The sequence below is a fragment of the Aquarana catesbeiana genome, linkage group LG06 (assembly GCF_042186555.1).
Source record: "Aquarana catesbeiana isolate 2022-GZ linkage group LG06, ASM4218655v1, whole genome shotgun sequence".
NCBI classification, from domain to species: Eukaryota; Metazoa; Chordata; class Amphibia; order Anura; family Ranidae; genus Aquarana; species Aquarana catesbeiana.
This window is the reverse complement of record NC_133329.1, coordinates 48,268,087-48,293,080: the sequence shown is the minus strand read 5'-3', so window position 1 is coordinate 48,293,080 and position 24,994 is coordinate 48,268,087. Positions and strand designations below refer to the sequence as shown.

General features: G+C 43.3%; 1 protein-coding gene across 4 annotated transcripts in view; it reads left to right on the top strand.

Annotated features, from left to right (window-relative positions):
• LOC141148377 (uncharacterized) overlaps positions 1-24,994 on the top strand; it is a 185,921-nt gene that overhangs the window by 33,467 nt on the left and 127,460 nt on the right. The window contains exon 1 of one of the 4 annotated variants that reach the window (XM_073635811.1): positions 13,642-13,729. The exons of the other annotated variants lie outside the window; for them this stretch is intronic. The gene's annotated coding sequence lies outside the window, so the exon portion shown is untranslated. Of the gene's footprint in view, positions 1-13,641; positions 13,730-24,994 lie in introns of those variants that run through there. 4 annotated transcript variants of the gene reach the window in all.

Genomic DNA, 24,994 nt, shown 5'->3' with positions numbered 1-24,994 from the left:
ATGTCCCTCCTCTTTTCCCACTTATCCCCAATGTCCCTCCTCTCCCCCCACTTATCCCCAATGCCCCTCCTCTCCCCCCACTTATCCCCAATGTCCCTCCTCTCCCCCCACTTATCCCCAATGTCCCTCCTCTCCCCCCACTTATCCCCAATGTCCCTCCTCTCCCCCCACTTATCCCCAATGTACCTCCTCTCCCCCCACTTATCCCAAATGTCCCTCTTCTCCCCCCACTTATCCCAAATGTCCCTCCTCTCCTCCCACTTTTCCCCAATGTCCCTCCTCTCCCCCCACTTATCCCCAATGCCCCTCCTCTCCCCCCACTTATCCCCAATGTCCCTCCTCTCCCCCCACTTATCCCCAATGTCCCTCCTCTCCCCCCACTTATCCCCAATGTCCCTCCTCTCCCCCCACTTATCCCCAATGTACCTCCTCTCCCCCCACTTATCCCAAATGTCCCTCTTCTCCCCCCACTTATCCCAAATGTCCCTCCTCTCCCCCCACTTATCCCAAATGTCCCTCCTCTCCCCCCACTTATCCCCAATGTACCTCCTCTCCCCCCACTTATTCCCAATGTCCCTCCTCTCCCCCCACTTATCCCCAATGTCCCTCCTCTCCCCCCACTTATCCCCAATGTACCTGCTCTCACCCCACTTATCCCCAATGTCCTTCCTCTCCCCCCACTTATCCCAAATGTCCCTCCTCTCCCCCCACTTATCCCAAATGTCCCTCCTCTCCCCCCACTTATCCCAAATGTCCCTCCTCTCCCCCCACTTATCCCCAATGTCCCTCCTCTCCCCCCACTTATCCCCAATGTCCCTCCTCTCCCCCCACTTATCCCCAATGTCCCTCCTCTCCCCCCACTTATCCCCAATGTCCCTCCTCTCCCCCCACTTATCCCAAATGTCCCTCCTCTACCCCCACTTATCCCAAATGTCCCTCCTCTCCTCCCACTTATGTCCAATGTCCCTCCTCTCCCCCCACTTATCCCCAAGTCCCTCCTCTCCTCCCACTTATCCCCAATGTCCCTCCTCTCCCCCCACTTATCCCCAATGTCCCTCCTCTCCTCCCACTTATCCTCAATGTCCCTCCTCTCCCCCCACTTATCCCAAATGTCCCTCCTCTCTTCCCACTTATCCCCAATGTCCCTCCTCTCCTCCCACTTTTCCCCAATGTCCCTCCTCTCCCCCCACTTATCCCCAATGTCCCTCCTCTCCCCCCACTTATCCCCAATGTCCCTCCTCTCCCCCCACTTATCCCCAATGTCCCTCCTCTCCCCCCACTTATCCCCAATGTCCCTCCTCTCCCCCCACTTATCCCCAATGTCCCTCCTCTCCCCCCACTTATCCCCAATATCCCTCCTCTCCCCCCACTTATCCCAAATGTCCCTCCTCTCCCCCCACTTATCCCAAATGTCCCTCCTCTCCCCCCACTTATCCCAAATGTCCCTCTTCTCCTCCTACTTATCCCCAATGCCCCTCCTCTCCTCCCACTTATCCCCAATGTCCCTCCTCTCCTCCCACTTATCCCCAATGTCCCCCCTCTCCTCCCACTTATCCCAAATGTCCCTCCTCTCCCCCCACTTATCCCCAATGTCCCTCCTCTCCCCCCACTTATCCCCAATGTCCCTCCTCTCCCCCCACTTATCCCCAATGTCCCTCCTCTCCCCCCACTTATCCCCAATGTCCCTCCTCTCCCCCCACTTATCCCCAATGTACCTCCTCTCCCCCCACTTATCCCAAATGTCCCTCTTCTCCCCCCACTTATCCCAAATGTCCCTCCTCTCCCCCCACTTATCCCAAATGTCCCTCCTCTCCCCCCACTTATCCCCAATGTACCTCCTCTCCCCCCACTTATTCCCAATGTCCCTCCTCTCCCCCCACTTATCCCCAATGTCCCTCCTCTCCCCCCACTTATCCCCAATGTACCTGCTCTCACCCCACTTATCCCCAATGTCCTTCCTCTCCCCCCACTTATCCCAAATGTCCCTCCTCTCCCCCCACTTATCCCAAATGTCCCTCCTCTGCCCCCACTTATCCCCAATGTCCCTCCTCTCCCCTCACTTATCCCCAATGTCCCTCCTCTCCCCCCACTTATCCCAAATGTCCCTCCTCTCCCCCACTTATCCCCAATGTCCCTCCTCTCCCCCCACTTATCCCCAATGTCCCTCCTCTCCCCCCACTTATCCCCAATGTCCCTCCTCTCCCCCACTTATCCCCAATGTCCCTCCTCTCCCCCCACTTATCCCCAAGTCCCTTCTCTCCTCCCACTTATCCCCAATGTCCCTCCTCTCCCCCCACTTATGTCCAATGTCCCTCCTCTCCCCCCACTTATCCCCAAGTCCCTCCTCTCCTCCCACTTATCCCCAATGTCCCTCCTCTCCCCCCACTTATCCCCAATGTCCCTCCTCTCCTCCCACTTATCCTCAATGTCCCTCCTCTCCCCCCCACTTATCCCCAATGTCCCTCCTCTCTTCCCACTTATCCCCAATGTCCCTCCTCTCCCCCCACTTATCCCAAATGTCCCTCCTCTCTTCCCACTTATCCCCAATGTCCCTCCTCTCCTCCCACTTTTCCCCAATGTCCCTCCTCTCCCCCCACTTATCCCCAATGTCCCTCCTCTCCCCCTACTTATCCCCAATGTCCCTCCTCTTCCCCCACTTATCCCCAATGTCCCTCCTCTCCCCCCACTTATCCCCAATGTCCCTCCTCTCCCCCCACTTATCACAAATGTCCCTCCTCTTCCCCCACTTATCCCAAATGTCCCTCTTCTCCTCCTACTTATCCCCAATGCCCCTCCTCTCCTCCCACTTATCCCCAATGTCCCTCCTCTCCTCCCACTTATCCCCAATGTCCCCCCTCTCCTCCCACTTATCCCAAATGTCCCTCCTCTCCTCCCACTTATCCCCAAGGTCACTCCTCTCCCCCCACTTATCCCAAATGTCCCTCCTCTCCTCCCACTTATCCCCAATGTGCCTCCTCTCCTCCCACTTATCCCAAATGTCCCTCCTCTCCTCCTACTTTTCCCCAATGTCCCTCATCTCCTCCCACTTATCCCCAATGTCCCTCCTCTCCTCCCACTTATCCCCAGTGTCCCTCCTTTCCCCCCACTTATCCCAAATGTCCCTCCTCTCCCCCCACTTATCCCAAATGTCCTTCCTCTCCCCCCACTTATCCCAAATGTCCCTCCTCTCCCCCCACTTATCCCAAATGTCCCTCCTCTCCCCCCACTTATCCCAAATGTCCCTCCTCTCCTCCCATATATCCCCAATATAGCTATAACAAAGAATTGCGCTAGGTGGATAATTGGTGAATGAATAAATTATAAAGACAAAATATCCGTGATAGGAGTCCTGCTGCTGGACACTATAACCCTGATTATCTATATATCCCCAATGTCCCTACTCTCCCTCCACTTATCCCCAGTGTCCCTCCTCTCCCCCCCACTTATCCCAAATGTCCCTCCTCTCCCCCCCCCTTATCCCAAATGTCCCTCCTCTCCCCCCACTTATCCCAAATGTCCCTCCTCTCCTCCCATATATCCCCAATGTCCCTCCTCTCCCTCCACTTATCCCCAATGTCCCTCCTTTCCCCCCACTTATCCCAAATGTCCCTCCTCTCCTCCCATATATCTCCCACTTATCCCCAATGTCCCCCTTCCTTGTTTACGCATCCCCAATGTCCCGCTTCTCCCACTTATTCCAAATGTCCCTCATTTCCCCCCACTTAGCACCAATGCCCCCCCCCCCACTTAGCAACAATGTTCACTAGGGATGAGCCGAACACCCCCCTGTTCGGTTCGCACCAGAACATGCGAACAGGAAAAAAGTTCGCTCGAACACGCGAACACCGTTAAAGTCTATGGGACACGAACATTACTATCGTCCACGTAATTTTTTTTTTTTTTAATTTTGGTTCGGGGTTTCCCTGTGGGGAATTCCCATGCCGTTTTTATCAGTGAACTTCTATGTGTATTGTCGGCAATGCAATAGCCGCGGGTAGTTTTAAATGGCTTTTTTTCCTTCGAAATGTCATTTTGCTGTCAGACTGTTCTAAACACAGGAAACATGTGCCCCTTTACAGGCATACTATAGACACCCCCCAGGTACGAAATTTAAAGGAATATTACACTTTTATTGTTTGACTTTAAGCATTATTAAAATCACTGCTCCTGAAAAAACGGCCGTTTTTAAAACTTTTTTTGCATTGATCCATGTCCCCTGGGGCAGGACCCAGGTCCCCAAACACTTTTTATGACAATAACTTGCATATAAGCCTTTAAAATTAGCACTTTTGATTTCTCCCATAGACTTTTAAAGGGTGTTCCGCGGCATTTGAATTTGCCGCGAATACCCCAAATTGTTCGCTGTTCGGCGAACTTGCGAACAGCCAATGTTCGACTCGAACTTGAAGCTCATCCCTAATGTTCACACACTCCCCCAAGTTAGAAATTAGCACATTGCCCCCCCCCATTTAGCACCAATGCCCCATTAACGTAGCACCAATGTCATCCCCTATCCCCTCTCTTTGCACTAATGACCCCTCTCTCCACTTAAAATTGCACTCCTACTGTAAGTTGTAGTTGCTTTTGGTGGGGAAGAGGTGATTTGGGAGTGGAAGGAGAGAACTGTCCTGTGAGATATGCATTCCTGATCCCTGCAATCTGTACGTAGCACAATCATGAACTCTGCACTCTGTATGCAGTGCACTCCTGAACTCTGCACTCTGTATGTAGTACAATCTTGATCTTTGCATTTTGTATATAGCACACTCCTGATCTTTGCATTCTGTACGTAGCAAATGTCCCTCCTCTCCTCCCATATATCCCTAATGTCCCTCCTCTCCCTCCACTTATCCCCAATGTCCCTCCTTTCCCCCCACTTATCCCAAATGTCCCTCCCCTCCTCCCATTTATCCCCCACTTATCCCCAATGTCCCCCTTCTCCCACTTATTCCAAATGTCCCTCATTTCCCCCCACTTAGCACCAATGCCCCCCTCCCCCCCACTTAGCAACAATGTTTACACTCTCCCCCAAGTTAGAAATTAGCACATTGCCCCCCCCCCATTTAGCACCAATGCCCCATTAACGTAGCACCAATGTCATCCCCTATCCCCTCTCTTTGCACTAATGACCCCTCTCTCCACTTAAAATTGCACTCCTACTGTAAGTTGTAGTTGCTTTTGGTGGGGAAGAGATGATTTGGGAGTGGAAGGAGAGCTCTGTACTGGAAGGGGGTTGTAAACTGTCCTGTGAGATATGCATTCCTGATCCCTGCAATCTGTACGTAGCACAATCATGAACTCTGCACTCTGTATGCAGTGCACTCCTGAACTCTGCAGTCTACGTAGTACAATCTTGATCTTTGCATTTTGTATATAGCACACTCCTGATCTTTGCATTCTGTACGTAGCAAACTCCTGAACTCTTCACTCTGTGTAGAATGCATAAGTGGTATTTAACAATGCCCCATTAAGACTCTCCCACTGTTAAGTTGTGGTTGCGGCATGGTTAAGTTCCTGCACCTATTATCTGAGGAAAATAGCCCTGCATATAGTATGTCTGCAGTCTTTCACTGTATCTCCTGTAGTATGTCTGCAGTCTCTGACCATCTTCTGTATCATGTCTGCAGTCTCTGACCATCTCCTGTATCATGTCTGCAGTCTCTGACCATCTTCTGTATCATGTCTAGCACTAAATATTATGCACAACCCTTAAATCTGGGTTATTATTAGGCAGCCAATCAGAGGCTCAGGCTGTGAGTGGGGAAATCCTTTGTGTTTCGACAGCCACAGCACGTAAGCAGCAGCAGAGCAGTCCCTGAGCCCCCCTTCTTAGGTTCTAAAAGTCCACAGGTTAGGGGGCGCAAATGACTTGCCTTGCCCCGGGTGCTGACAACCCACGCTACGCCACTGCTACACACCAGACTCTTTGCGGGATTTCTTGGCTCAGGTAGAATTCCTTACTTTATCAGAGGCTAACAGTGCCAAGCTAGATGCACCAATTACTCTTAAAGAAGTACAACTGGCGATTTCATCGCTCCAGCCTGCCAAAACACCGGGCCCAGATGGTCTACCGGTCGAATTTTACAAGACTAATAGTGAAGCCCTAGCCCCACAGTTTCACGAGCTTCTCTTACCCATGTTGGAGGCTCAGAGTCTTCCCCCATCTATGTCGGAAGCTGTGATCGTAGTAATCCCTAAGCCACGCAAGGACCCTGAGCTTTGTGAGTCATACCGACCCATTTCGCTCCTTAACGTGGATGCAAAAATAGTTACTAAAATCTTGGCAAATCGTCTCAATTTGGTCATTCTTTCTCTGGTTTATGGAGATCAGACAGGCTTCCTGCCAGGGAAAGGTACAGACATCAATCTACGTCGGTTATACACGAACATATCCCATGCGACGGCCACGAAATCCCCTGGGGTGGTGGCCTCCCTCGATGCCGAGAAGGCTTTCGACTCGGTCGAATGGGAATTCCTTTGGCAGGTATTAGAGAGGTTTAATTTTGGACCCAAATTCATCTCATGGGTGAAACTAATGTATGCTAATCCCACGGCTAGAGTCAGAACTAATAGCACACTCTCATCCCCCTTTAATCTCCACAAAGGAACTAGGCAAGGCTGCCCACTGTCTCCGGGATTGTTTGCTCTAGCAATCCAACCCCTGGCCATTCTCATTAGGTCATCTACGGCCACAAAGGGAATAGAGGTGGGCCCACTGAGGAAACAGATCTCCCTTTACGCAGATGATGCCCTCCTCTATCTCCCTGATGCTTCGGATTCCCTGGAGGAGGCCCTGCTGATTATTGACCGGTTCGGATCCTTCTCCGGGATACGTATTAATTGGACTAAATCCATATTATTCCCACTAACCTCGCCACCCCTTCTCCCTCCTTCCCATATACCATTACAACCAGTCTCTAAATTCAGATATTTGGGTATTGAAGTACAGAAGGAACCTTCCTGCTACCTAACGGATAATGTTTATCCTATTTTACAAGAACTCACAAGATGCTTGACTTGGAAGTCTCTTCATTTGACTCCAGTAGGGAGGATTAACCTTCTCAAAATGACGTTCCTCCCCAAATTTCTATATGTCTTCAAGAACACCTCAGTCCCCATCCCCAACTCCTTTTTCCAAAAACTAGACCAGGTGATCAACTTCTTCATTTGGGCCGGACTGACCCCTAGGGTGGCTAAAACTGCTTTACAGCTTCCCCTCTCTGCAGGTGGATTGGCACTGCCGTGCTTCAAGCAATATTACTGGGCAGCGGTGCTGGTAACAGTAAGCTGGTGGTTCACCCAATCACGTAATAACACATCAGTATCAGTTAACCTAGAGGCAGCCATCCTGGAGTCATATTCGGCACTGAGTAACCTGGTGTTCAGGGGCCAGAGGGCACAGGTTGGGATGACTGTCCCTATGCGCACCACGATTAAGGTTTGGGAACAACTGACAGCTAAACGTAATCCACCTAATGCTATCTCCCCCTATACACCACTGTGGGGCAACCCTAGGCTACCATATCTCCTATCTATCACTGACCCGGCTATTTGGGCGAGATACAAAATAAAAATTGTACAGCATATTATGCCAGCAGGCAGACTCCTATCATACGATGAGCTAAAACACACCTTCCAACTTCCAGCGAAGATGTTTTTTCGTTATCTACTATTGCGACACACCATACAAGCCCAATTTCCCACTGATGTTCGCTTGGAGTCACACATGGTGGATAGGGATGAGCTTCGAGTTCGAGTCGAACTCATGTTCGACTCGAACATTAGCTGTTCGCAAGTTCGCCGAACACCGAACAATTTGGGGTGTTCGCGGCAAATTCGAATGCCGCGGAACACCCTTTAAAAGTCTATGGGAGAAATCAAAAGTGCTAATTTTAAAGGCTTATATGCAAGTTATTGTCATAAAAAGTGTTTGGGGACCCGGGTCCTGCCCCAGGGGACATGTATCAATGCAAAAAAAAGTTTTAAAAACGGACGTTTTTTCAGGAGCAGTGATTTTAATAATGCTTAAAGTCAAACAATAAAAGTGTAATATCCCTTTAAATTTCGTACCTGGGGGGTGTGAGGGTAGTGGTCAACTGGTCAACTGGTCAAGTGCGCCCCCAAACCTTTTCCTTGCTCGAGCTGAACTTGGACATCAAGAAGGCCTCTTCAATCGATTGGAAAAATGAGTGATATGAACGACACCACACAAGTCAGTTGGATATCGCAAATATAACTTTATGTTTTTCTTTCCCTGGTATATATGATAACAATTCAATATACATCATAAGGGGCAAACCAAGGGGCGGTCCCTTAGCTTATCCAATCACAAGAGTACAAGTATCACAAGTTACATGGTATATGGCATATAGGAAAAAGACAATGACCTTTCTGCTAGATGACGTGCTTAAAAAGTACCTAATAAAAAAAGTTACCCCAAAGTTTCCTTATCAAATATATATATATATATATATATATATATATATTTTTCTTAGCTTAATTCCTACAAAAGAGAGTAATATAGAAATAACCTTTAAAGGTACTTTCGATAAGGTGCCTCCTGGCATTAGGCCCAGACTTGTGGTGAGATGTCCTGTCTTGTTCCTGTACATATGTACAAGATCTGTCACTGCAAACCTTCTGTTTTTGCAGACAGATCGCAGTAAAATTTCCACTTAAACATTGTCAAAGCCTTGCATAAAAAGCATTTCAAAAAGGAGTTCAGGCCTATTATCAAAAATATATATATATAGTGAACCAAGTGAACCAAAGTGCAGCCATTTTCCTTACAATCCCTCCTTTGATCAGGGAGGATTTCATTCTCCCTGATCATAAATTTCCTAATGTTTGGAGTACCAGGTATGTTCTGTGTAGAACATAGCCGTGGCTTCCTCTGGCTCAATGTAGAGGGGGTCAATGTAGAATATGGCCATAGTTTCCTTGAGCTCAGAGTCCGATTTAATCTTTGCTGTAATATCAGGGACTTTACTGGTTATATAGAATAGGAATTTAATAGTGGCATAAATGGCGATACCCAGGAGTACTATCATGATCAATATCATGCCTGCCTTTTTAAAGAAACCCATTACACTATCCCACTATTACACTGTGACCTCTCTTTTGTGCCTCCCAAACTCTAAATGACCATGTGCTTGTATCATCTCAACAGGGGAGTCCCCTGGAGTAGCACCCATGAAAGGAATCATTTCTACCAGGGTGCACCACCCTGAGGTCTTTCTATCAAGGGGATATGGGATGGTGGTGTGGCACCAAAGGCCGCAGCACACCATCCATCCGTGGGGCATATGAGGGGCGGGTACATCCCCAGTTGAATGTAGGTTGAACCTTAGTCCCACTAGGCACATCCAGTCCCCTATGGAGGGTGCCTCATCCTCCCGCTCCTCCATCCATGAACTATTCATATGTGTGCTGATAAGCCAAGATTCTGTGATCGAGCTATTCCCTTTCATACAATTTGAAATACTGTAGGAGGACATGTTCCCAATGCGTTCATCAGGGTCTGTTATGTTGTGTGTGAGAAGTCCCTCTATATCTAGTGTCCCATTGGCTATGAGCCCCAAATCCACCAGTGTAAAATTTACTACTGTGTCTCTGCAAAATCTACCGTTATACAAGTCTTTACCTGCTCCATTAAGATTAAATTGTGGACTCCTGGTGTATCCTGTAAAGAGAAGGGGTTTACTATTGGTTGTGAGGTCCCGGGTACTGAATAAGTTTCAGGATCTAGCTGTGCCCCATTATTAATACTTCTAAAGTCTGGTCTTAGGAGTTCCCTTCTGGATTCTAAAAATTGGAATTCTGATTTGGGGGCCTTTTTCATACTAGTATCATTTAATGGTGCAAAGGGAGCATAATTTGATCTTTTATTTTGAATAACTTGGCTGATTCCTATATCTCTGAGTTTGGCCTTTTTAAACTTGGACACCAGGCTCTGACTTGGTTTATGATTGGGATCCATACACCAAGTCCTTTCTACTCCCTTATATTTGGCTGTAAAGACAATGGCTGCTATGTGACAATTCCCATCCCTCCTTTGAATGTGATACCCCGTAACGGCTTGAGATTGGGCTTTGGACATCTGGCCGGCTATCTGAGTACAGCAGGGATAAATAGAAGTTCCCATAAAACCTCGCCGAGTACGGTTAGTATAATTAGAGGGGGGATGAAAATTACAACTGTTAGTCATCCAACATACAAAAGTAGTTATCAGAATAATCTTAAAAGTAACCAGGATGGCAAAAACTAAAATTATTCGAGTGGTACATTTCCAGAGCTGCTCGGGTGGGTCCAGGGAACCTGGGGGAAATACCTGAACATCTATTACTCGAATGTCATTAGGTCTAAGGTCTCTGGGGCTCCGGAGTCCTTTAGGGAGGGTGCTGCAGGGGGTTTGCTTAATGTTTCTGGGGCTCCCAAGTCCTTTAGGGAGGGTGCTGCAGAGGGATTGCTTAAGATCTCTAGGGATTGGGGGGGGGTTGGGGGGCTTTCGGGTGGAGATAGTAGAGGGCTTGGGCAGGGGTTTGAGTTCAATGTCTCTTTCTTTTGGCTTGCTTCTAGGCTTGGCTTCTTTTTCTTTCGTGGTCCCCGGCTTGCTTCCAGGCTTGGTGCTTTCTTTATCCTTGATGCGTGGATCCATTGTGGTCCTTGGTCTGTGAGGATGGCATTTCGGGTTGCTTTGAGTACTTCAAATGGTCCTTGGTAGATGGGCCCTGGTACCTTCCTTGCTGCAAGCTGCTTTATCAAGACTCTGTCACCGGGTATGAAGGGGTGTGTAGGTTCTGTGGAAAGAGGAGGAAAAGTGACAGCTACCTTGTCATAGTTTTCAGTAAGGCTACTTACCAGATGTTTCACGTGCTCTTCCTGTAAGGAATAAAGATTAACCTCCTCTCCCTCAATTGCTTTCTTTTGGGCCGGCCTTCCCATTAGTATTTCATATGGGGATAAGCCTGTCCTACTGTGGGGGGTGGTTCTTATCTGGAAGAGGACCCCTAGCCTTACTGAAAGCCATGGAGATAAGACAGCAATAGGGGCGCTGCTGCTCTAGGTATCCCTATGACTCCCTCCTTGTTTGTCCAGAGACCTGTAGGGTCTCTGGTCAAACCTGAATCGCTCCAGTAGTCCAGGTCATCAGCAGATGCCTGTTTTTGCAAGAGTGCAGATGTGTGTTGGAACGAGGGGGTGTTAAAGTCATTCTGGAATAATAGGAGCTTTGTGTCATGTGGTTGTGGCTGCCTTTCTGCTGCAGCTTTTGCTACTCTGTCTGCTAGAGCGTTTCCCTGTGACTCTAGAGATCCGTCAGTGGCATGTCCCTTAACTTTGACAATGTTTAATTTATCGGGCTGTTGTATTGCATTAATTAGATCGTACACATAACCACTGTTATTTATTTTTTTGTTATCTGCGGTGCGGAAACCACGCCTAAACCAGATCATACAATAATCGTGCGCGACCCCGAATGCGTACCTGCTGTCTGTGTAAATGTTCACCTTTTTTCCTTTGTGTATTAAACATGAACTGGTGAGTGCATACAGCTCAGCTTGTTGTGCGGAGGTTGCGCCAGTAAGGTAACAATCCTCTAGAATGAGATCCGGTAGCATTACCACCGAATAGCCTGTCTTGTATTGATTGTCTGCTGGACGTGTGCAGCTACCATCTATAAAGACATTAGGGTAGTCTGGATTAGGCAGATCAGTGAGATCTCTTCAAGGTGCTGTGACAGTGAGAAGTTCCTGTGTACAGTCATGACAGTCTTGGGGAGTGACTGGGAGTTTTAGCAAAGCGTGTAAGAGTTTGATTGCCGGTGTTACTTCAGCACAGCTTTTGACAGTTAAGTTGTGCGTGTTTGTAAGAATGATTTCATACCCTGATGAACGTTGCGTAGTCATGTGTTGGGTGTTCATGTTTTGTAACAAATGGAGGACACTGTGTGATGTGTATAGGGTGGTTGGAGTCGCTAAAGTGATCTTTTGTGCTTCTTTTACAGTCATTGCACAGGCTGCCAGCGCTTGCAAGCAGCCCGGCATCCCTTGGACTGTCACTGGTAATTTTTTTGAGATGTAGGCTACGGGGCGGTAGTGGGTGCCATGCATTTGGGCTAGAACTGCAGCAAAGGCATGACCCCTGACCACACAGTATAGGGCATAGGGCTTTTCATAATTTGCCAAGCCGAGGGCCGGGGCCGAGGCTAGTGATTTCAAAAGAATTTGAAAGGCTTCAGTCATTTCTGGGGTGTATGTGATCAGCTTTGGCGCCTGTGCTGTTGAAGCCTGCCTTAGCAGAGAGTCATAGTAGGAACAATCAGGAATCCACTGTCTGCAGTAAACTATTGAACCTAGAAAGGACAATAGTGATGCTTTGTCCTTTGGTGGGCCGAGACAAGTGAGGGCTTCGACCCGTTTTGGAGACACCATCCGTGTTCCCTCTGCAATGACGCACCCCAGGTACTCTACCTGCTCTTGGGCCCATTGAATCTTCTTTCTAGACTCGAGATGACCCTTGAGTGCTAGGTGCGACATCAGACTCTCGGAATCGACCTCACATTGTGCCCTACTTTCACTACATATCAGTAGATCATCAACATACTGCAAGAGTGTGGATTTCATTGGGGGGACCCAGTCATCCAAGGTGGCTTTAAGCACCATTGAGAAGGCTGCCGGACTGTCCACATAACCTTGCGGAAGCCTGGTCCAGGTTAGTTGCTGGCCAATGGCCTGCTCGGTGGACCATGTGAAAGAAAAGATGTCTTGGAAGTCCTCATGCACTTCTATACTGAAAAATGCGTTTGACAGGTCCAGTACCGTGTATATGGAGGACCGTGCAGGAATATTGATGAATATCCCTGAAATGTCTGTCACTAATGGGGGTAAGGGTTGTATACTTTTGTTGACTACCCTAAGATCCTGCACCATCCTCCATTCCCTGTTAGCCTTCCTTACTGGATTAACTGGTGTGTTCCAGGGACTAATTATAGGCCTTAGAATACCTAATGTTAGGTATTCTTCTATCAGAGGCTGAAGTCCCATGATCTTTTCTTTTGGCAAAGGGTATTGTTTCTGGAATGTGGGTACTGTGTCTGGTTTGAAGGTAGGCACATATGGTTTACAAGGTATGTGTCCTACATCAGTTTTGGACTTTGCCCAGATGGTATGTGTTTCTAAGTATGTAGGAACTGACATGAAGTAACACAGAAAATCTTGTCTTTTTGGCATCTGTAAATCACAGTGAGGGGATTTGGCAATAATCCCTCCTTCTGCTGTAAAAGTTATATTCAGTTTTAATTTAGACATTAGGTCCCTGCCCATTAGGCATAGGGGACATTGTGGTAATATTGCAAACTTAGATTTGGTTAACACTCTGTTCTCCAAGTCACAGACCTCTAGGAGAGGTGTAATTTTGTGTACCACATCAGTTCCATTGATCCCTATAGAGCAACCCTCCGTACAATCTTCACATAAAAAAAAAATTTCCTCGTGTTTTTTTTTTTTTGAAGACAGACTTTAATAAGTCTGTATTAAAAGACTGTGTATTTTATCTTAAGTGTTAAATCTGGCGTGTAATGAAAGGAAACCTAGAGCACTAACTAACTGCGTAGTTACTTCCTTTTTTTTTTTTTTTCTCTGTGCTTTCTGCTTGCTTTAAAACTACGTGTTTTGTATTCTGACTTTATACAACGTGTGCAGCCTCTGCAGCTTTCAATTTCTGCGTTGTGGTATGTAAGATTTAAACCTTTATTTACCATCCCATGACTCTGCTAAACCCATCATGAACAATGTATGGGCTAGGATACTATAGGGAGCCTCGGTCCAGCCGATCTCCACAACATATATATTTATTTTTTTTCTTTCTAAACATTGTAATTAGATACTGAGTCTCTTTATTCCTTTTTGCAGTATGCCAACAGGTTCAAACAGTGCCTTCAATTGCGGTAGTACTAATGCCGCAAACAATTCCCCACCATCTATTACAGTCAGTGAGATATTAGTACTTGTACCCTGTTGGCAAAAAGCAAATGTCCAAATTTTGCACCTGACTTCCTCTTTGCAAGAGATGTCAGTAGCAAAAAGAATTATTCAAATAACATGTTTTAATCAAAAGTTAGCCTTACCAATTTATGTATTACCTTAAAAAAGTGTTAACGCTCTACCCATATTTTAAATGGTAAAAACGTCCCTAATGTCACAATACTTCAAAGACCGGGGACAGACTTGATAAGTCTCCCCTGCTCTTCCAATAAGTGACATTACTCCCTGCACTGTCAATCCTTCTTGAAACACAAATTTGTGTAAACCAGTAATACAATCAGGACACTTTTTTTTTTTTAAACTCTCCTTAAGATGACACTGAACGCCTGATTACAGCAAGGCAAAGAAAATATTTTTACTCACTGCTAGACATGTGCAGGATGAAAAAATTTGTTTAGTTTAGTTTCGTTTCGATTCGTTATTTAACTAAATTCGTTTAGTTAAATTCTTTGCATTCGTTACATTCGTTTTCGGAATTCGTTTAGTTCCGTATTCGAATTTGAAAAAATTCTACCGCATTAGAAAAAAACTGTCAAATTCGAAAAAATTCTACCACATTCGAAAAAAAACTATCAAATTCGAAAAAATTCTACCACATTCGAAAAAACTGTCAAATTCGAAAAAATTCTACCACATTCGAAAAAAAACTATAAAATTCGAAAAAATTCTACCGCATTCGAAAAAAAACATTAACTGAATTTGAAAAAGTAAACTATATTTGAAATTCGTATAGAATGAAATCGAATTCCAATAGAAAAGATTAGGATAGAATAGAAAATATAAAAGAATAGCATAGAAAAACAATAGAATATATTGTATATATATTGTACAATAGAAAAAAATATAATATATTGTATTCTAATCTTTTCTATTCGAATTCGAATTCATTCTGTACCAAATTCCAATTTCGGAAGATGGTTATATATATATTATATTTTTTTTCTATTCTGTTCCATTGTTTTTCTATGCTATTCTTTTCTATTCTATTCTAAACTTTTCTATTCGAATTTGAATTAATTCTATGCGAAATTCGAATTTCGGAAGATGGCTTCTAAAATTAGAATTTCGTATAGAATGAATTTGAATTTGAATAGAAAAGATTAGAATAGAAAATAAAAGAAATAGAATAGACTAGAAAAAAAATAGAACAGAAGAGAATAAAATATAATATATATGTTATATTTTTTTCTATTCTGTTTCATTGTTTTTCTATGCTATTCTTTTTTATTCTGTTCTAAACTTTTCTATTCGAATTTGAATTCATTTTATACGAAATTCGAATTTCGGAAGATGGCTTCTGAAATTCGAATTTCGCATAGAATGAATTCGAATTTGAATAGAAAATAATAGAAAAGAATAGACTAGAAAAACAATAGAACAGAAGAGAATAAAATATAATATATATATTATATTTTTTTCTCTTCTGTTCTATTGTTTTTCTAGTCTATTCTTTCTACTCTATTCTAATCTTTTCTATTCATATTCAAATTCATTTTATACGAAATTTGAATTTCGGAAGATGGTTTTATACATACATATATATATTATATTTTTTCTATTCTGTTCTATTGTTTTTCTATTATTTTCTATTATATTCTAATCTTTTCTGTGTATATATAGATATATATATATCTATATATATATATCTCTATATATATCTCTATATATCTATATATAGATATATAGAGATATATATACATATATATATCTCTATATATCTATATATAGATATATAGAGATATATATATATATAAAACCATCTTCCGAAATTGGAATTTGGTACAGAATGACTTTGAATAGAAAAGATTAGAATAGAATATTTTATATTTTTTTCTATTCTGTTCTATTGTTTTTCTATGCTATTCCCCTATATTATTTTCTGTTCTATTCAATCTTTTCTATTTGAATTCATTCTGTACCAAATTCCAATTTCGGAAGATGGTTTTATATATATATATATATATATATATATATATATATAAATTTTTTTTCTATTCTGTTCTGTTCTAGTCTTTTCTATTAGAGTTCGGTTTCATTCTATTTCATTCTGTTTCTGTATAACCATTTTCAGAAATTCAAATTTCGTATAGAATGAATTCGCATTCAAATAGAAAAGATTAGAATAGAGTAGAAGAGAAAAGACTAGAAAAACAATAGAACAGAATAGAATAAAATATATATATTATATTTGATTCTGTTCTGTTCTATTGTTTGTCTAGTCTATTATTTTCAATTCTAATCTTTTCTATTCAAATTTCGAATTCATTCTATACGAAATTCCACTTTCAGAAGCCATCTTCCGAAATTCGAATTTTGTATAGAATGAATTCAAATTCGAATAGAAAAGTTTAGAATAGAATAGAAAAGAATAGCATAGAAAAACAATGAAACAGAATAGAAAAAAATTATATATATATATATATATATATATATATATATATATATATATATAAAACATCTTCCAAAATTCGAATTTCATATAGCCCGAAATCAAATTTGAACATAAAAGATTAGAATAGAATAGAAAATAATAGAAAAGAATAGACTAGAAAAACAATAGAACAGAATCGAAGAAAATATAATATATATATTATATTTTCTTCGATTCTGTTCTATTGTTTTTCTAGTCTATTCTTTTCTATTATTTTCTGTTCTAATCTTTTCTATTCAAATTCGAATTCATTCTATACGAAATTCAAACTTCAGAAGCCATGTTCCGAAATTCGAATTTCGTATAGAATGAATTTGAATTTGAATTGAAAAGACTATTATAGAATATAAAATAATAGAAAAGAAAAGCATAAAAAAACAATAGAAGAGAATAATTAAAAAAAAAAAAAAAAAAATATATATATATATATATATATATATATATATATATATATATATATATGTATATATATATATATATATATATATGTATATATATATATATATATATATATATATATATATACATATATATATTCTATTGCTTTATTATTTTATATTCTATCTTATTGTTTTTTTTAGAAAAATATTTTGTATCTTTTTCGAATTTGATTCGAATTTGTTTTCGAATTCGATTCGAATATGTTTTCGAATTCGTTCATTTTTTTCGGATTCGTTTAAATTCTCTACTTTTGTAATTTGGAAATTCGGATGCATCCGAATTTCCGAATAATGAAAAATTCGTCCGAATGTCGATTCGGAACGAAACGAAATGCACATGCCTACTCACTGCATCAATGCCAGAATCATCCTGCCAACTATATATATCTTATACTTTAGAGTCAAAGCATTTATATATAAATCATTAAAAGTCAGCATCAATACATCACCAAATATCATAACATCACTCTACGTTTCATTATAATACAATGATAATACAATGCAGTGGAAAGGTGTCATCTTACCTTATGACACCTGACAAATTCCACACAGACAAACAGATTACCTTATTTTATGTACTTATTTTATCTCCTAAGCGAAAAAAAGGCAAGCAAAGAGGTTTGGGTTTTTCTGGCACACTCCATCAGATATCTTTATAAAACTTCTTACAGCACCTACTGTCTTAAAGGAACCTGATTATGACACAAATAACAATCCAAGACTAAAATTATCGCAGCGTCCTGCGTGATATTTTTCACCCTTGGTGGCCACCTTAAGTTTATCAGACATAACTCAATACAACATAATACAACATAGACGTTCTTGATGTCCAGTCCTATTTCTTAGTAAAATATTTACAATATTCTACCAGTCCTGGCCAACCTAGCGGGGACACTTATACAATAACTTTCCTATTATATTTTGACGAGCTACTTGACCTTACCAGATCCGACCTTACATATTCTGAAGTCCGGTCAAGCACAAGAAAACCACCTTGCAAAAGAAATTTAAAGAGACCTTACCTTTTTGGCCTTGGCCAAAATTTCTTTGGCTTTGGCTTGACCACCGGACCTCAGAATATATATCCCACTTCTGACACCATAAAAAAGCATTTCAAAAAGGAGTTCAGGCCTATTATCAAAAATATATATATATAGTGAACCAAGTGAACCAAAGTGCAGCCATTTTCCTTACAGGGGGTGTCTATAGTATGCCTGTAAAGGGGCGCATGTTTCCTGTGTTTAGAACAGTCTGACAGCAAAATGACATTTGGAAGGAAAAAACACATTTAAAACTACCCGCGGCTATTGCATTGCCGACAATACACATAGAAGTTCATTGATAAAAACGGCATGGGAATTCCCCCCAGGGAAACCCCGAACCAAAATTAAAAAAAAAAAAAATGACGTGGGGGGGTCCCCCTAAATTCCATACCAGGCCCTTCAGGTCTGGTATGGATATTAAGGGGAACCCCGGCCAAAATTTAAAAAAAAAATGACGTGGGGTTCCCCCTAAATTCCATACCAGACCCTTCAGGTCTGGTATGGATTTTAAGGGGAACCCCGCGCCAAAAAAAAAAAAAAAAACGGCGTGGGGTTCCCCCAAAAATCCATACCAGACCCTTATCCGAGCACGCAACCTGGCAGGCCGCAGGAAAAGAGGGGGGGACGAGAGTGCGGCCCCCCCCCCCTCCTGAACCGTACCAGGCCACATGCCCTCAACATTGGGAGGGTGCTTTGGGGTAGCCCCCCAAAACACCTTGTCCCCATGTTGATGAGGACAAGGGCCTCATCCCCACAACCGTGGCCGGTGGTTGTGGGGGTCTGCGGGCGGGGGGCTTATCGGAATCTGGAAGCCCCCTTTAACAAGGGGACCCCCAGATCCCGGCCCCCCCCCTGTGTGAAATGGTAAGGGGGTACTTACCCCTACCATTTCACTAAAAAACTGTCAAAATAGTTAAAAATGACAAGAGACAGTTCTTGACAATTCCTTTATTTAAATGCTTCTTCTATCTTCCTTCATCTTCTTCTTCTTCTGGTTCTTCTGGCTCTTCTGGTTCTTCCTCCGGCGTTCTCGTCCAGCATCTTCTCCGCGGCGTCTTCTATCTTCTTCTCCTCGGGCCGCTCCGCACCCATGGCATGAGGGGAGGCTCCCGCTCTTCTCTTCATCTTCTTCTTCATCCTCTTCTCTTCTTCATCTTCTTCATCTTCATCTTCTCTTCTTTTCTTCTGCGGGCCGCTCCGCATCCATGCATGAAGGGAGGCTCCCGCTGTGTGACGGTGTCTCCTCGTCTGACGGTTCTTAAATAACGGGGGGCGGGGCCACCCGGTGACCCCGCCCCCCTCTGACGCACGGGACATGACGGGACTTCCCTGTGGCATTCCCCGTGACGTCACAGGGAAGTCCCGTCAACAGACAACTATGACACCTCTTGTACTGAGAATGTATATCAGATTCTATGCATAAAGAAGTATGTGTAAATTACGTGGTGGTTAATATGTCTTACACAGTACTGTAATATTTGTTGATATATCATCTGTTCGATTTTATTATTTATATGTTCACTAATTGTATTGTATAATGCAAATCATCTCTACTAGAGATAAATAAAAACGTTTCTGTTAAAAAAAAATTAGTATTCTGGAGATTATCTGTAACTAGAGAGTGGTATTGTAAAGAAATAACGTGAATCTACAGATAATGTAATTTGTTTTGCTGATCTGTTGTAATGTTTGAAAGCTTTAATAAATAATGAAGATTTAAAAAAAAAAAGTGCATGTAAAGTCAAAACGTGTTTGTTGTTGTTTTGGATGGAGTATAGGAAGGCTGAAACCCACTCTTGGGTTTTTAGTGATGTTTGTGTCCCCACTGGGGAGATTCATCTTCTTTATTTGTCATGGCCACTGATGTCTCTGAGACAGAAAGTGAAGGGAGATCCAAAATGTTCCAGCAGAACAAGAATAGAGGGGAAATCTTCAATGACTTACAACGTTCTACTGACCACAGCCTAAGGGGGGATCATCAAACTTTGATCTCTCTTTACACCTGTAGAAATAACTCACGGTGGAGCTGCTGATTTAAAGCGGGCTGTTGCCGTCACCTTTGTTACCTGCAATTTCACCAGTACCGGGTCTAGGGTCCCGTTGAGCCTAATACCAGACAGTGTAGGCACCAGTCACTTGAGTATTTTTTCCAATGCTTTAATGGGAGATAACTGGAAGAAGTAGCAGGAAAGAGGTAGAAGAAGAGTTGCAGGGAAGTTCAAATACCTTTTCTTGGTGTAGCATTAAGGAATTTAAATCTTGGGGATGAATGTACTTTTCTTTTCAGAATTAAATCTTTGCCCACCCGGATAGGTTTCTCTCACTAACCTAGCAGCCGGTACGTAGCACAAACAAAAAGTCTCTGCCACAGACTTGAGTGAAATAAAACCCGTACGATCCAATGCCACAGGATGTAATGGTTTTCGATAAACAGCAAACACAGTACCAGAACCTTTAAGTCAACCCGGCAGTACTATGCGGTAGGTTAACTTTAACCAGTTGCCGACCGCCGCACGCCGATGTACGTCGGCAGAGCGGCACGGGCAGGCAAAAGGGCTTACCTGTACGTCCCTGCCTGCCCGCGGGTGGGGGGTCCGATCGGACCCCCCCCCGGTGCCTGCGGCGGTCGGCAAATCTCCCCCGGCGATCGGTGGTGAGGGGGAGGCCATCCATTCGTGGCCCCCCCCTCGCGATCGCTCCCAGCCAATGGGATCATTTCCCTGCCTCTGTATTGTACACAGAGGCAGAGGAAATGATGTCATCTCTCCTCGGCTCGGTATTTTCCGTTCCGGCCCCGAGGAGAGAAGACATGTGAGTGAGTGCACAACACACACACACACAGTAGAACATGCCAGGCACACATTACACCCCGATCCCCCCCCCGATCGCCCCCCGATCCCCCCCAATCACCCCCCCGTCACAAACTGACACCAAGCAGGTTTTTTTTTTTTTTTGATTACTGCATTAGTGTCAGTTTGTGACAGTTACTGTGTTAGGTCAGTTAGGGTTAGCCCCCTGTAGGTCTAGGATACCCCCCTAACCCCCCTAATAAAGTTTTAACCCCTTGATCACCCCCTGTCACCAGTGTCGCTAAGCGATCATTTTTCTGATCGCTGTATTAGTGTTGCTGGTGACGCTAGTTAGGGAGGTAAATATTTAGGTTCACCGTCAGCGTTTTATAGCGTCAGTGACCCCCATATACTACCTAATAAATGTTTTAACCCCTTGATTGCCCACTAGTTAACCCTTTCACCACTGATCACCGTATAAGTGTTACGGGTGACGCTGGTTAGTTCGTTTATTTTTTATAGTGTCAGGGCACCCGCCGTTTATTACCGAATAAAGGTTTAGCCCCCTGATCGCCCGGCGGTGATATGCGTCGCCCCAGGCAACGTCAGATTAGCACCAGTACCGCTAACACCCACGCACGCACCGTACACCTCCCTTAGTGGTATAGTATCTGAACGCATCAATATCTGATCCGATCAGATCTATACTAGTGTCCCCAGCAGTTTAGGGTTCCCAAAAACGCAGTGTTAGCGGGATCAGCCCAGATACCCGCTAGCACCTGCGTTTTGCCCCTCCGCCCGGCCCAGCCCAGCCCACCCAAGTGCAGTATCGATCGATCACTGTCACTCACAAAACACTAAACACATAACTGCAGCGTTCGCAGAGTCAGGCCTGATCCCTGCGATCGCTAACAGTTTTTTTGGTAGCGTTTTGGTGAACTGGCAAGCACCAGCGGCGTAGTACACCCCAGTCGTAGTCAAACCAGCACTGCAGTAACACTTGGTGACGTGGTGAGTCCCATAAGTGCAGTTCAAGCTGGTGAGGTGGCAAGCACAAGTAGTGTCCCGCTGCCACCAAAAAGACAAACACAGGCCCGTCGTGCCCATAATGCCCTTCCTGCTGCATTCACCAATCCTAATTGGGAACCCACCACTTCTGCAGCACCTGTACTTCCCCCATTCACATCCCCAACCAAATGCAGTCGGCTGCATGAGAGGCATTTTCTTTATGTCCTCCCGAGTACCCCTACCCAGCGAACCCCCCAAAAAAGATGTCGTGTCTGCAGCAAGCGCAGATATAGACGTGACACCCGCTATTATTGTCCCTCCTGTCCTGACAATCCTGGTCTTTGCATTGGTGAATGTTTTGAACGCTACCATACACTAGTTGAGTATTAGCGTAGGGTACAGCATTCCACAGACTAGGCACACTTTCACAGGGTCTCCCAAGATGCCATCGCATTTTGAGAGACCCGAACCTGGAACCGGTTACAGTTATAAAATTTAGTTACAAAAAAAGTGTAAAAAAAAAACACATACAAAAATATAAAATAAAAAAAAATAGTTGTCGTTTTATTGTTCTCTCTCTCTCTATTCTCTCTATTGTTCTGCTCTTTTTTACTGTATTCTATTCTGCAATGTTTTATTGTTATTATGTTTTATCATGTTTGTTTTTCAGGTATGCAATTTTTTATACTTTACCGTTTACTGTGCTTTATTGTTAACCATTTTTTTGTCTTCAGGTACGCCATTCACGACTTTGAGTGGTTATACCAGAATGATGCCTGCAGGTTTAGGTATCATCTTGGTATCATTCTTTTCAGCCAGCGGTCGGCTTTCATGTAAAAGCAATCCTAGCGGCTAATTAGCCTCTAGACTGCTTTTACAAGCCGTGGGAGGGAATGCCCCCCCCCCCAACGTCTTCCGTGTTTTTCTCTGGCTCTCCTGTCTCAACAGGGAATCTGAAAATGCAGCCGGTGATTCAGCCAGCTGACCATAGAGCTGATCAGAGACCAGAGTGGCTCCAAACATCTCTATGGCCTAAGAAACCGGAAGCTACGAGCATTTTATGACTTAGATTTCGCCGGATGTAAACAGCGCCATTGGGAAATTGGGGAAGCATTTTATCACACCGATCTTGGTGTGGTCAGATGCTTTGAGGGCAGAGGAGAAATCTAGGGTCTAATAGACCCCAATTTTTTCAAAAAAGAGTACCTGTCACTACCTATTGCTATGATAGGGGATATTTACATTCCCTGAGATAACAACAAAAATGATTAAAAAAAAAAAAAATGAAAGGAACAGTTTAAAAATAAGATAAAAAAAAATAATAATAATAAAGAAAAAAAAAAAAAAAAAAGCACCCCTGTCCCCCCTGCTCTCGCGCTAAGGCGAACGCAAGCGTCGGTCTGGCGTCAAATGTAAACAGCAATTGCACCATGCATGTGAGGTATCACCGCAAACGTCAGATCGAGGGCAGTAATTTTAGCAGTAGACCTCCTCTGTAAATCTAAAGTGGTAACCTGTAAAGGCTTTTAAAGGCTTTTAAAAATGTATTTAGTTTGTCGCCACTGCACGTTTGTACGCAATTTTAAAGCATGTCATGTTTGGTATCCATGTACTCGGCCTAAGATCATCTTTTTTATTTCATCAAACATTTGGGCAATATATTTTGTTTTAGTGCATTAAAATTTCAAAAAGTGTGTTTTTTCCCCAAAAAATGCGTTTGAAAAATCGCTGCGCAAATACTGTGTGAAAAAAAAAAATGAAACACCCACCATTTTAATCTGTAGGGCATTTGCTTTAAAAAATATATAATTTTGGGGGGTTCAAAGTAATTTTTTTGCAAAAAAAAATTATTTTTTTATGTAATCAAAAAGTGTCAGAAAGGGCTTTGTCTTCAAGTGGTTAGAAGAGTGGGTGATGTGTGACATAAGCTTCTAAATGTTGTGCATAAAATGCCAGGACAGTTCAAAACCCCCCCAAATGACCCCATTTTGGAAAGTAGACACCCCAAGCTATTTGCTGAGAGGCATGTCGAGTCCATGGAATATTTTATATTGTGACACAAGTTGCGGGAAAGAGACAATTTTTTATTTTTTTTATTTTTTTTTGCGCAAAGTTGTCACTAAATGATATATTGCTCAAACATGCCATGGGAATATGTGAAATTACACCCCAAAATACATTCTGTTGCTTCTCCTGAGTATGGGGATACCACATGTGTGGGACTTTTTGGGAGCCTAGCCGTGTACGGGACCCTGAAAACCAATCACCGCCTTCAGGCTTTCTAAGGTCGTAAATTTTTGATTTCACTCTTCACTGCCTAGCACAGTTTCGGAGGCCATGGAATGCCCAGGTGGCAAAAAAACCCCCCAAATGACCCCATTTTGGAAAGTAGACACCCCAAGCTATTTTCTGAGAGGTATAGTGAGTATTTTGCAGACCTCACTTTTTGTCACAAAGTTTTGAAAATTGAAAAAAAAAAAAATAAAAAATTTTCTCGTCTTTCTTTATTTTCAAAAACAAATGAGAGCTGCAAAATACTCACCATGCCTCTCAGCAAATAGCTTGGGGTGTCTACTTTCCAAAATGGGGTCATTTGGGGGGGTTTTGTGCCATCTGGGCATTTTATGGCCTTCAAAACTGTGATAGGTAGTGAGGAGTAAAATCAAAAATGTACGCCCTTAGAAATCCCGAAGGCAGTGATTGGTTTTCGGGGCCCCGTACGCGGCTAGGCTCCCAAAAAGTCCCACACATGTGGTATCCCCGTACTCAGGAGAAGCAGCTAAATGTATTTTGGGGTGCAATTCCACATATGCCCATGGCCTGTGTGAGCAATATATCATTTAGTGACAACTTTTTGTAATTTTTTTTTATTTTTTATTTTTTTGTCATTATTCAATCACTTGGGACAAAAAAAAATGAATATTCAATGGGCTCAACATGCCTCTCAGCAATTTCCTTGGGGTGTCTATTTTCCAAAATGGGGTCATTTGTGGGGGTTTTGTACTGCCCTGCCATTTTAGCACCTCAAGAAACGACATAGGCAGTCATAAATTAAAGGCTGTGTAAATTCCAGAAAATGTACCCTAGTTTGTAGGCGCTATAACTTTTGCGCAAACCAATAAATATACACTTATTGACATTTTTTTTACCAAAGACATGTGGCCGAATACATTTTGGCCTAAATGTATGACTAAAATTGAGTTTATTGGATTTTTTTTAGAACAAAAAGTAGAAAATATCA